We start from the raw sequence: 13,954 nt of genomic DNA on the forward strand, positions 1-13,954 counted from the left end.
CAAGCAGGAGTAATGACCCAGGGTCTGGCTCAAGCAGCTCACCAGCCAGTGGGGAAAGCGGGCGGGTCCGCTGAGCTCTCCGCCGATGCAGGGGTGTCTGTGGGGAGAGGAACACCCAGGGCCCTAACTCAGCCTGGACAGGGCTCCTGGATGAAGGGTCACCGGAACGTCATGAGGTGGTGGGGGGCACCTAGAGGAGACCAGTCCCATGCAGGTCTGGAGCATAACCCAACGTGGGAAGCCAAGAAGCAGAGCTGAGGAGACTGCCAGGGCCCAGAGCACAGAGCCCGGCTGCGGAGTGGGGACCGCAACTTGCCGGTGGCAACAAAGAGAACCACTTGAAGGGGTTAAGCCGCAGCGTGGTGGACAGTCAGATTTCATAGAAATCTTGCCGCCTGTGTGGAATATAAACCGGAGACACGAGGGTAAGCAGGGAGAGTGGATGGCTGTGAAAGGGGGCCCAGATGAGAGAGGATGTGGCCGTGAGCCAGCCAGCAGTGAGGGACAGACAGAGAGAGGGTGTATCTGAGACTCGCTCTGAGGCCAGCAAGAGGAGGGGTGACAAAGGGGGTCTAGGGTGCAGCAGCCCGGATTCACTCAGACGGGGACCAGCGAGGGCCGGGCCAGGTAAGAGGGACAGGTTCCAGAACCCACAGACAGCCCGAGGAGATGCCCAAAGTGTCACTCACGGTACCGCTGGGCCTGGGTCTGCTGGGGCCAGCTAGTTAGCAGTGTTGCCTCCAGCAGAAATAGAGAATCCGAGTGTCAGCTGAAAGCTGAGTGACATGGACACAGGGCTGGAATGTGCTGGAACTGAACAGCACACAGTGTATTGGGAGCCATCGGCATACACGTCATACCCGTAGTGATTGGTAAGTGACCCTGGGAAAGTGGGTGAGCAGTGGCCCTTGATGTGGCCCCAGACCCCTTCAGAAATCAGATAAAACCATGCAGCTGTCCCAAAGGAAAGTGTACGGACAAACAGAATGTTCTGTACGCAGTGAGAGGTATGCCAGGATCACCTGAAGCTGAGGTTGGAGACTCCTGCCGTCTGTGAGAAAAGGCCGGTGGGCCCGCCGGGGGGGAAGCAGCCTTGTAACCTTGGAGATGGCCCTTTCTTGTGTGAAGTGGTCCTGCTTCTCAGGATGGAATCAGCATCTTTGAGGGGCGAGTCTACCTGGGGAAGGAAGCATACACGCCAGTGCGAGCTGGAATGAGGAAGCTTCAAGTTACCGACCGCTGCACACACCTCAAGAAGTGTCCAAAAACAACCAACACAAGCTGACAAAAGTGAGTCACCCGTTTAAAGAGCACTGTGCCCCACTGTCCTCTGAGACAATAGTTTCAGAAAGTCGAGTCGCGGGGGGTGAGGAATACCAAGAGGCTGACAACCACCATCTCTTCTGGAACAAACACACGTAACCTGGCACTTTGCTGGACCCAGCAAGGCAGAAAGGTGGAACCACCTATGGGCATCTCGCCACTTTATGCACTTAGGAGAACAGAGCTCAGAGAAAGAACCAGATGCTGGGGGAGAAATGAACAGGCCCTTTATAAGAACAGGCACACCGTGAGTCCTCAGGCTTCCTTCTATCAAGCATATCACTACACCTGCATTCTAAATCACAGAACCTGGAAGAACTTCCAAAAAGTTGAGCTGGGATGTGCCCTACTGGTGATGTCCTATAGACAGTCCACCATCCATTCCCTGGTTTTACAGTTTACTTTTGATATTTCGGAGTCTGGTATTTGTTTCATGTCTGAATCATTTTCTTAGGCCTTTGCAATGCTGGTAAGGCTGAAGCATCAGGCCTTCTAATGTCCAATCCATAAAATAGCCTGACTAATGCAACACCAAACACTCTGCTTAGATTAAATGGACTAACGAGCCCCTGATCATTCATGTTAGGTTTATGGGAAGGTACACAGCATGACATTAAGGGGTCAGAGGCACAGAGGCTTATCCTCATGAATCGTAACACAAAATCAAAGACTCCCTGTTCTTCCTGTCCCCTGCCAGAATCACAGTGTTCTCCCCAGCTCTGTCAGTGCGGCCCAGAAACGAGCGCAGTTTGGGGGTACTGGTATGGAGAATGTCAGAAAAATGAATAGGGTGGGGAGGGGGACAAGGATGGGCAAGAGGAATGAATTTATTTGGAAAGTCCAGGAAACCTTTTGCAGAGTTGACTTCCCAAGTCCCCCAAACCACTTCACTTTCCCTCTTCCTCTTTGCCCCAGAAAGTTTTTAAAAGAACTTTTATAACCCCGTCTCCTCTTCCCATCCTTTGCTACTTGGTTCACGGTTTCTTCTCCTTGCCCATCTGCAAGCACGCTGCCCTTCTGCCTCCGCAGCGCCTCCACGGTGCTTCCCAGGCCTGGCACTTGGTTCTACCCTTTCCAGTCAGCCCACTTCTTCCGTGACATCCTACCAGCTCTGAGCCGATTCTGATCTGAGGCCTCTCCCAGGGGCCCCATGTAGACACCCTCTTCCTCCACAGCCAGGAGCATCAAGTCACATAGGTTCTCCTGGGCCCAGAGTCCCTGGTGCCTCAGACCTCTGGCTCTGGGACCCAGGGCTCCCCTGGTGGCTGGCCTCCCCTACCTGGGCCAGGACAGAAAGGTACAGAGAAGATCGTCTCTCTCTCCCATACTCCTGTGAAGAGGGCCCCATCCTACTCATCTTGCATTGTGGTAAGAGCTCAGGGAGGGAGGGAGGGAGGGAGGGAGGGAGGGAGGGACTCATCTACCGGACATCTCACATCAAACCACACAGGGACAAAAACCTGGCCTCGAATCAAGGGGGAGAAGGGATAGAATATGGGTACTGAGTGTGAGTCAGAGAAGAGAAATGCGAGGGGAACCGTAATGGGGCTGGAAGCCACACTGGAAAAGGAAGATTACTACTTCAGGGGTTTCACAAAGGCTGCATGGCCAGGAAGCCAGGGAGGACGCCGAGGGAGAGCAGAAGGAGCAGGACCAGACATTGAGCACGATTCCCGCCAGAAGGGATACTGGCTAAGTCAACCTCCCTTGTCCAGAGGCGACTGAGCAAAACCGGCTGTGATTTTTGAAGCTGGTTTACAAGTAAAATTCAAAATATTTTTAGAAAGTAATGACAATAAAAAAAATGTCACAAATTTATTCCACTGTGTTATTGTTCCAATGAATTTTCCACATAAAATCAAAGGATGAAGGGAGGGGGAAGGATTAATGTTCTCAATAAATTAACACACGGCTCCTTTCCTACTCTTAGGTGCAGCGATGTCTGGATTACATATGAAATTTCCCGCCGTGCCTACCATCCCCTCCATAACCGATTCCAGCTGGGGTGCAGAAGCCCAGGGGTGTACTGAGGTACTGATGCCCGACCGAGGAAGGGGGCCGGCCTGACTGTGGCCTTGGCTGGTCGCCCCGCCACCCCTAGCAACCTGGCCCGTTCACTGCAGGGCACCGGGGTGGGAACAGGGAGCAGAGCTTTCTATGACAATCACATGAAAAAGCGAGCCATCGTGCACTTCCCAAGTACAGTTCCCCTTGCTTTTCGGTGATGATGACGTATTTGGAAACCGGTACACACCATGGCTCTGTGGCACACGGCGGATACATGTGAAGCCTCTTGTTTATTAGAGAGAACGTGGAAATGTGACCGTGAGGCATACAGCAATGTCCTACTAGACCCAGCACGGCCAGCTTCACCAGGAGCTCAACTACAGAAGCAGAGATGGACCACGAATGCGCAGGCCCCCAACAGAAGCCCCGCTCCCTGTGCAGACACAGGAAAAGTGACAGCTGGGGGCAGACGGCCAGTCACCAGAACCCAAGAGGCTTCCACAGGGCCCAGGGCCCAGGGCCCCGGTGCAGAGGGAAGGGGGTGTGATTCCCACGTTGTGGCCATGGTGCACCTATTAACGCCTTCTTCTTCTGGAAGAATTTCCCACAACCTTGAGGCATTTCCTTCTTATTCCTGAGGAATTCCCCCACATTGTGTGTCTTGCCTTCCAGGCCAGAAGCCAGGCCCAGGAGAGAGGTGGCACGCATCAGACACGCCCCAGACCTCAGGAAGGCCCATGCAGTGCGTGGGTCCACTTCTGGGAAGGGGGTGGCAGGCACGTGGCTCTGGGAGCAGGGTCCGAGGGCACACTGCGCTGTCCCATGCAGCATCTGCACGGAGCAGCCCCCGGCGTGCCTCGTGCTCCCTCTGCCCACGTCACCCTCCGAGCTGCACTGCCTCGATGGCCCCCCAGCTCGGTCACATATCACGAGGGGCCCTGAGCGTGCATACAGGTAGACATCCCAATCACACATCCAGCCCGTCCAGCCCGGGCCACTCAGCAGACCAGGGAGGCACAGCGGCCGTGGAGTCCGCAGGGGGATGACCTAAGCAAGAGACCCGTGTGCATGCTCTGCCCAGCCTGTTGGGGTCCCGGGTACCCAGATTATGGCCATGCTGGTGGGCACAGGCTCCGACGAGGCACATCCTATTAGCCCCACAGACTCCTGGCCCTGCTGAGGCACGAGCCTAGCTGAGAAGCATCGCGGAACCTTCCCAAGTACAGGGCCTGGATGGGAGCTCTCTCGCCTGGCTCGAGGGAAAGTTCTGCAGCAGCCACACGTCTGTAGAAACCCAAGAAGAGAGAGAAGACAGCGGCAGAAGCCACCTCCTCCTCTTCCTTCCAGGGACCTGAAGGGCCCCGCATCTGAAATTGAAACGGAAATCCTACTGGTACTTTCCACCTCATACCGGCTCACTCTTCACACTGAGGGCCTCGCAAATACAGAGCATCGTTCAATACGACTTCTCATCCCACACACTAGTCACCATGCGTATATATGAATATCTGACACAACAGAGAAATATTCAGAGAATCAGGCTCCGACTAATTGACGACAACTGAGAAGGGACTGTGGATAGTCCCTGAAAGAAGCGAAGACTAAAGCAGGCTCTTCAGCTCATGAATTCGCACAACCTCCATGTTCTGCTGAGAACCATTATGAACACCTATGGGGGACGGGCACGGTCTCAAAATCAAGCCTGTAATTATGATCTTCACGTGTTATAAGGACTCAAACGGAATCAGTCTCCAGTATTTAGACCAAAAATGTCAGTTTTCAAGACAAGGCATAAAGGAATTTACTCATAAAGCCACAGAACCACGTGACTGTGGAACATTCTTTAGCATTCTGGACTTACACAAGTCCCTGTTTCTCAATCTAGAATCTGCAAATCCCCAAGGAGAAGCTGTAGACAGCCAGGGAACTCGGAGTCGAACTTCCTGGGGTACTGATTTGACTCAAGGATTTTCTGGGCAGAGTCATTTTTATATTAGAGGAAACACATGAAATGGAAAGAAAAATCTCCCAGAGGTAAAACATGAGTCATCCAAGAAAGAGCCCTTAAGGTGAGCCACTTTGGACTGCTAGATTGAGCATTTACTTTTCATTTCTCAAGAGGAGTCCTTTGGTGGGAAAATCTGGGAGGCAGTGCCGTACACAGACAACAATCATCTCTTCCCGGTCCCAGTCGTGGGAAATGGAACTATGAGGGCCACGCAACGTCACTCCCATGGGGCCAGACAGAGCAATCTCGCCCTAACACTGAGGAGGCCCCCAAGATGCTTCCACACTCAAGACAGGGAAGGAGAACAAGGATGTCCCCAAGGAGTCTGGGGGTCACCACGGTATGTTACGACTGTTTCCCTTCTGCAGAGATGAGCTACACATAGCCCCCCACATCCTAAAACCCCACCGTGCGTTCGTCCCGCGTGGCTGTCCCTGATTTTCCTCCAGAGAAAAGGTTATACAGAACTATGAGCAAACAAAACCACTCCCATGACGGCGGACACAGAAACACTCATCATCTCAGAAGGTCTGAGAAACACTGACATTTTGGCGATCTTCCTATCAGGCGATCCAAAAGCCTGGCTCACAGCAGATTCATCTGGCTTATTGACTCGCACAAATGAGGCAAGGAAAGTTTTTTAATCATCAGAGGCTATCATGCACAGAGCTATGGAGATAAAAATAGCCACAGAGGTTTCGAGTGTCGCTAGGCAGTCTAAGCTGTTCAGCTATTACAAGGCACAGAGCGACCAGACTGGTGGCTTCACGTGGGTTTTCACAGCAAAGGGGAAAGTAAGGCACAGAGGGACGGGATTACCATCACCAGAGGGCTACAGACAGGAACGGGCCAGACCCAAGCCTCCTCTTGATGGTTGGATTGAATTGTAACAGTGTCCCTTTCTCCACAACGAACCTGCTAGGGCTCCTGGACCACAAGCAACCAGACCTGGCGGTGGGAAAGGCTCTGCTCTCCCATCCCTCGTCCCCTCTCAAATGATCTGCCTGACCCTGTCAGCCCTCTGGCACGGCTCCTTGCCAAAGGCTCCATACTGAGTCCTGCCTCCCAGGGCTTGTCCCCAAGCACTGCCCGCCAGTCCGGCAAGAACAGCTCTGTTTCTCAAAATGAGAGTTCCAGGTAGTCACAGGGGACTAGACACCCTCTATACAAATTTGTATTTGTCCTCACTCCTCTGGCTTTTTTTTACCAAGATATGATATGCGTACAGTAAAACACACAGTAAGTGTCAAGTGTATAATTCCACTAACTGTGACAACTGTATACCCCAGGAATACAGTATACCTGTGTATAGTTCCATTAACTGTGACGACCTTATACCCAGGAATACCCCATCAAGATATAGACCATTTCTATTCTCCCCTAAAGTTCCTTTGTGTCCCTTACTAGCCACCCTTCACAGCACACGGCCCCACCGTTCTGATTTCTATCACCACCAATATGCCCCGTAAGAGTCAACGCGAGTGCACCCCGTTTGGCTGGCTTCCCCACCACCCGCGCCGTGCGAGGTTGGGGCGCACAGTGGTATTAGGGCTTTAATCACTTACTACCAAGTGATGAGGGGAAACCCCTGGTTCTCAAAGGAGCTGGTATGGCTGCTATGAAAGTATGGAGAAGGGGACAGTTTGGGTGATCACAATGAAGCAGTGAGTGCTGGAGTCACTTCCAGAACAACACAGGGCAGTTCTGCAAAGTAAAGACCGTCTCTTGTCCTGCAGGACCTCCAAGCTGCACATGTCATTTATCATTTGGGGAGCCTAGCGCCTAACTCTACCCTGAACTTACACAGAATATATATTGTTGGCACACTTTTCAGACCTACTGGATTTTCCAGGAATGCGATTATTGTGAAAACAGAGAGGACTGGTTTTGACTACCGCTTAGACCTTAGACCTTGAGCAAAAGTCACTCATCATTCAGGGGTACTTGGATCCCCACCAGGATGCCTCTGCCCCAGACCACACTTGGAGCCATCCCCTGCGACCCTGTATTCCAGTCTCTGTAACACATTTAGTGGCTTCACTGGGGTCTAGTATGGCTCTGCCCAAGCATCCGTCCACACAGTGATTCTTTACATCTAGCTATTATACTGATTAGTTGGAAATTCCGTTGCAGGTAAGTTTTAGTATATCGTTTCAGAATTGCAAATATTTGCATTAAAGAGGGTAGGGGGTTCTGAATGAGCTGAGAAGCACTGGCTGAAGTGACAGCATGTAACTCCTGATGGAACTCAGGGTCAGGAGTCATGGGCTATAACTGCTGGGGTCCCTACATTCTCTGGTTTGGGAGGCCACACATGCAGAACTCGGGGTGCACAGGCCACCTCCCCCATCTCCTACTAGCACCCTAAGTCCAGCTGAAACTTGGTTACCCAACTGCACTGGCAATGGGGAACCATTTCAAGAGACAGCCTAAAATTGGCACCTCCTAAATGGGGACCTGCAGGGGAAAGGTCCCACTTTCTCCATCCCAGGAATTCTTTTACTTCTCCTGAGCACTTCCTTTACATCTTGAAGACACAGACGGCTGTGCCCCAGCAGGTTTCCCCTCTCCTACTGCCACCAAGAAAGTACATCAGTGTCATCAACACTGGCTACACATTAGAACCGCCCGGGGGCTTTAAAAATACCAGTGTCTGGGCGCACCCCCAGAGACGCTGGTTTGTTTGCTCTGTGGTCAAGTCCTGCCATTTCTCATCCGAGCACCTCAGGCAATGCTAAGGTGCAGGCAAGGCTGGGGCACCAGCTTACCTCTGTGTCTGCAGCCCCACTTGGCGACTCTGCAAATATATAGTTCATGAAGGTTTACGTTTGCCACATTTCTAGACTCGTTGCAGGCACCACTTCATCTCTACGCTTGGTTTTCTTTCATCTGATTTTTAATTTATGGCATCTTATAAATCCTTTCTGGAACAGGTAGGAATGGAAAAAAAAAAAAAAGGCTCTGCCACTCTGCCCCGTGTATGAGAAGAGGAGACAGCGCAGAGTTCAAAGTATGCAGGTGACCAGGGACCTTTGGAAACCCCAACCCCTTTCAACATCTGGCGGGATCACTCTGTGGCCAGGGCTCCTCCCCACACTCCCAAGTGCCTAGCATGGCCCGGAGACTGCAGCACATTTCCTGGGGTCACAGCAGGTGAGGGCAAGGGTGGAGGGAGCGAGGAACAAAGCTGCTGACAGCACAGATCCCGCAAGCCGGCCTGATGACCTCGAAACCTCAAAGAAAGGAAAACACAAACCCAGTTCCTGTGCACAGCGGCCGATAGGGAACATCATGGGCTGGACCACGGCCAGTGGGTCCCAGTGCCTCCTGATGCCGGCTGTCCGTGAACTGGCAAGTTCACACTGGGTCCCTCATGTAGCAGAAGCTCTGTACTTGCCTAGCCTTTGTGCTAGGGTAGTTTCACTGCAATCGTCCAGGTTTGCCACTTTGATTAGTAAGATGCTCTGCTGACAACATCTCTACCTGCTTCCAGGTGGATGCCCATCTCCCACCGACGCATCCCAAACACACGCTTTCCATCTTCCCTGACCCCAGGGCACAGCCGAGCCCTAGGGTGTATCTCACTGCCAATCCTTAGGAACCGTGGAGCTGTATCTGTGTCCGTGACCTTCCTGCCTCTCCACTGGAGACACTGAATGGTGTCTTGCCTGTGGGCAGCCAGGGTGCTCACACCCTATCCAAAGAGGCAAAGTTCAAAGAACCTTCTTGTGCAGAGAGACTGCCCTGAGACTTCACCAAGAGGATTCATATTTTTAGAGGGCAGGGATTTGAATCTATCCTATTCACTGCTCTATCCTCTACCTGGATTAATAACTGGAATAGTAGATATTCAATAAACATTTGTTAAATAAATAAGTGGATCTGATCTTAAACAGTGTTTCACCAACAGTAAAAGAATTACTCAAAAGATGCTATTTTAAAAAAAAAGCCATAAAGAAAGGCTTGCCACATTATGCCACGCAAGGCTGAGTACAGCCTATTAAAAAAGGAGGGTTTAGCTCAGCCATGCGAAGGTCATGTGAGAATTCAGGTCAAACATCCTTTCTGGAAGCACATGGAGGCTACCCAAGGGTGGACAGGTGCAAGGGCTGCCCCACACGCAGTACGGTGGCAGCTCGCCAGGTAAGACTGAAAATAAATAAGGGGTTCCACGTCTCTTCACTCATCAAATCCCATCCCAAAGGCCCCATGTTTTGTTTAGCACAAAACATAATACAGGATGTGAATACAGAATATTAAATAGAATATTAAATCAGAAATTAAAAGCAGTCAAGAGAGAAAAAGATGCCCACAGCTGCACAGTAAACTGGGTGGGGAAAAGGGCAGCAAACTTCCCCAGCACTCCCCTCCCCCACGCTGCACCCCCGCCCAGCTCCCCTCAGTTTACCACTAGTCATGGAGTTCCATTTGATACATTCACCTTCCAGAAGCTTGTACCAAGCCAGGCTAACCCAGCCAGCACCTTCCAATGATGGATGGATCTCGGCTCCCCTTTTCTCCATGGCATCAGCTGCGGAGACGTCCATTACTCGGCTCCTAGACTGTGGAGCTAAAACCCCAGAACACCCCCATCTGATGAGCGTCTCCTGCCAGCGGGAATCACTGGGGACAGCTGCCCCTGGCAGGAGTCACCACCCGCAGCAGCACCCAGGGGAAAGCCATCATGCCAGAAAGCAGAAGGCATTGGTTTGGAGTGCAGAGGGCTCACTCTCCTTCTGGCTGCCAGTCCCCCAAGTTAGTCACCCTGTCTAAGCCTCTGCTTTGCTCTGTTGTGAAAGGAAAGTGATAATAGGGCATCTCTCACAAGACTGCTGGGGGGATAAAAGAGAAACGTAAAGGGCCGCATAAACTGTGAAGCACTGGCCCTGCCTGTTGTGAATGAGGGTCTTCTGCATGTCTGTTTGTAGCTACACTCAGCATCAGCCTTTCACTGGGGGTCGGGGGAACGGCACAAGTTACCCTCCTCCACTGCGTAGACCGTTCGTCCCTAGTCTTGTTGACCAGACTGACCCTCTGAACATAAACCCCTGAGAGGGACACTCCCAAAGCAGTTGAACTTGACCGGATTCAAAGGCCTGGAAGCAATTTACTTACACACGCACACAAACACACACGCACACGCACACACACCCGGGAACAACCCTCCAGGACCATCACAAGTTCCCCCGCAAAGTGATCTGAACCACCATTATTCCGGCTTCACGCAGGAACAACAACAACAACAAAAACCCACAGATTTCACCGCCATCACCTTCTTTCACAACAAACTGACAAGCAAGGGTGACGGAGGAAGGACGCTTTCTGCGCGGTCGGCGCGGGGGGTAGGGGGGAGAAGGTGTCAAAGCCACGGCGGGTACCCCCCCCCCCGCCCCGCCAGCCAGCCCCGCACGCTGCGGCTTCCTCCTACCTGGGCGAGCCCCGACGGCCCCGGGCCCAGCGCGGCGGGGCGAGCGCCCCGGGAGCGGGGCGAGGGGCTCCGGGGCGCGGGTGCGCGGCGATCACATGCCCCGGCTCCCGGGGGGCGCCGGCCGACCGCGCTCCCGCCTCTCCCGGCCGCCGCCGCCTCCGCCGCCGCGCGCTGCTGGTCGGCTCCGGGGTCCGGGCGCGGGCACGAGCAGGAGCCGCGCCTCCCTCGCGCCCGGGAACTGCGGGGCGCGGCTCCTGCAGCGCGGCGGCTCGGACTGGGGCTCCGGCGCCGCGGGCGGGGACGGACGGGGGCGGGCGGAGACGCCGGGGCGGGCTGGGCCCGGGAGGGAGCGAGCTGGCCGGGTGCCCCGCGCCCTACCCGGAGGAGCCGAGGAGCCGGGTTGCCCTGAGCCACGCGGCCCCGTGGACCCGGGGTCCCCGCACGACGGAGGGGCAGCGACGGTGGTCCCACCCGAAGTGACTTGGGACGACTCACCTGGACATCGCAACTTGGCTACCGCCCAACTGCGGGGCCCCTGGGCATGAGCTGGGCGAACCGAGCTCGCCACCCGCCACTGGGCTTTCAGGTCCCACACTTCGCCAGCCAAGGAGACAAGACAGTGTGGATCAGCCACTGGAGGCCTGGCCCCGGCTCTTTCCCACTGACTTTGCGAACTTACAGGACTCACTAACTTCTCGGTACCTCTGTTTCTTCTTCTGTGAAAGGGATCATAGCAGCACCCCTCTCATGGGGAGATGACATAAATTAATACTGTAAATCAGCGCCAGGCACGGGGTTGGTTAACACAGGAGTCACCTGCTGTTTGTTATTGTTAGTGCCCAGATGAAAAAGGAGCTTACAGGTGGGACAGTCTTGATACCAGACTTCTTGGCCAGACCAGGTATTCTTTTCAGCTTCAAACCCACTTACTCCCGTCCACTCCTTTTGCACATGAGAACCGGTACTCAGAGAAAAGCAGTGAATGGCCAGGGTCCTGTGTGGACCTTGGTGTGTGGAGGGAAGGAGGCCGAGGTACCAGCAGTGGCTGGCTTGGGCTCTAAGCCCAACAGCCAAGGGCTTGGAAGCAGCTCTTCTCTTTCCACTCTGTGCCCCTAGCAAGTGACTGGACTCAGACTTGGTTTGAGGACCTAATGAGCCGTCTTCCTCTGAGCAGACACCGAGTAGACAATGATGGCTTCCTTCCTAACAGAACTCACACACTCCCTTCCTATATCCCTTCCAGGCTGGGCGAGTGCTGGTTTCCCTAACCTATCCCTTGATACCTCTGTCAGAAAACCAAGAATTGAGATAACCCCGGTGTCCACTGGCCCAGATAAAGAAACCAGCAGCAATAACTCATCAGTTCTAATGCTGCCGTGTGGCCTAGTGTGGTGACAATTTCTCTTTATCTCTCTCTCTCTCTCTTTTTTTTTTTTTTTTAATTTTATCTGGTTTCAGCGCTTGTATCTGGTTCCTTCTTTCTCCAAGGAGCAGGCTCAATTCTGGGGCCAGTAACATGGTATTGTGAGAATTCATCAGATGTCCCCATCTCTTTAGTATTCCTTTTTAGAGTGTGGTTCTTGAAAGCTTAGGATCACCAGGACAGAGATCTGGACCACTAACACCCAGATGAATCCCACGAAAATCTCTGGGGCTGAGGCCCAAATGTCAGTGTTATTAAAACTCCCAGGTGATTCCAACACACAGCCAGGGTTGGGGATAACGGTTCCTCTAGGCCCAGGGCCCCACCGTGATGACCTTACTGTGAATCCTGCACCAGAAGTCCCAGTAGCGGTTAATGAAAGCTAAAACAAGCGGGCCGGGCTCAATGCTGCAGAACTCGCATTTTTGGCGAATATAAACATATCTCACCATTATATAGTGAAGGTTTTTTAACAGTTTACAAGTAGAAAGTAAAATTGGTCTGCGCAATCACATAGAAATTAAAATTATACTTTTCCTTGTTTTTTTCTTTATATTCTGATGCTTCCCACCCACCCCTACCCCAACCATCCTGAGAGACACATGGGCCCCTAGACTCAGATAAGACACTCAAAACCCCTCTAGTATGAGGATGGGTTTTGAAGACCTCTCCTTCTCACCTCTAACCACTGTGCTATCTGGCACCTTGAATTCACCTCCTCCCTCACTCAGCCGTGCTGACTGCTTTCCCTGACTCCCTGTTCCCTTTGTTTCATTCCCTAGGTCCACCTGTCCTGAGATTGTCACCCCTGTCTACTCCGGTCTCAGCACCACGCAAATGCTCTGAATGCAAGTGTGTACTTCAGTGTGAGACATATCCCTTCATGAAGGTGATGCCTGATGTATTTGACAAAAACTTATAAGAAACGGAAATAACATCCAGAGTCTGGAGTGTGTCCCCCTCACTGCCCTCCCATCTCTGAGACCCCTAGCATTTGGAAGACTTGGCTGTCTGCCACCCCCAGATCACCTTTCTCGAGAGACTATTTCCCCTGAGGATTTGGGGGCACCTGGGTGGCTCAGTCGGTTAAGTGTCCGACTCTTGATCTCAGCTCAGGTCTTGCTCTCAGGGTCATGAGTTCAAGCCCCGAGCTGGACTCCATGCTTGACCATCGTGGATTCTACTTTAAAAAGATAGAGAGAGACGATCTCCCCTGAGGATTTTCAGTGTGTGTCCCTCCTGTCAAGCTGTTCAAATCACAGGACTTTCTTTGAGAGAAGTATCTAATAATGCACAAGAAACAAAGCCCTGGACACCATCAGTGGTGTCATGGTCCGTTAGGACCATCATAGCGAAGCCCGGTGTCCAGAGTGGTCCCTGCCAAGGGGCAGCTGTGACAGTAGAGCTGCCTGGGGCCTGAGGACGGGCTGTTTCACAAACGGTGACGCAACACTCCCAGAGTGTCCCAAGTCCCCAGTTCCTCCAAAGGGGCTGCTAAGGGGTAAGAAGGCCAACACTGAGGGCAGTCCTTGCAGCTGGCGACGCCGGGGCAAGCGTGATCCCAGCTGGGGTCGTTAAGTCCAGGGAATGGTCTATGGACAGAAACCCTCCCCAGACACCAGGACAAGCTGTGAGCAGTCCATGCCCTCCACCTCCACCACCCCCAAAGAACCCCAGTTACTGTCCAGAAGGACAAAAGGGGTTGGGAAAGGGAAGGATTCTGAATAGAGGAGACCGCGTCTCGAACCAGTGGAGACTAAGCACT

At 53.0% G+C, this 13,954-nt stretch overlaps 1 protein-coding gene across 6 annotated transcripts in view; it reads right to left on the reverse strand.

The window, feature by feature from the left end:
• Positions 1-13,954, reverse strand: part of IL1R1 (interleukin 1 receptor type 1) — a 71,169-nt gene that overhangs the window by 22,180 nt on the left and 35,035 nt on the right. For 3 of the 6 annotated variants that reach the window (XM_045771580.2, XM_045771574.2, XM_045771577.2), the window contains one exon: positions 1,023-1,177. The gene's annotated coding sequence lies outside the window, so the exon portion shown is untranslated. Of the gene's footprint in view, positions 1-1,022; positions 1,178-10,766; positions 11,008-11,261; positions 12,674-13,954 lie in introns of those variants that run through there. The other 3 variants (XM_045771581.2, XM_045771575.2, XM_045771579.2) reach the window with 3 other exon arrangements.

This window comes from Ursus americanus, chromosome 7 (assembly GCF_024610735.1).
Source record: "Ursus americanus isolate L20-20 chromosome 7, mUrsAme1.1.p, whole genome shotgun sequence".
NCBI lineage: Eukaryota > Metazoa > Chordata > Mammalia > Carnivora > Ursidae > Ursus > Ursus americanus.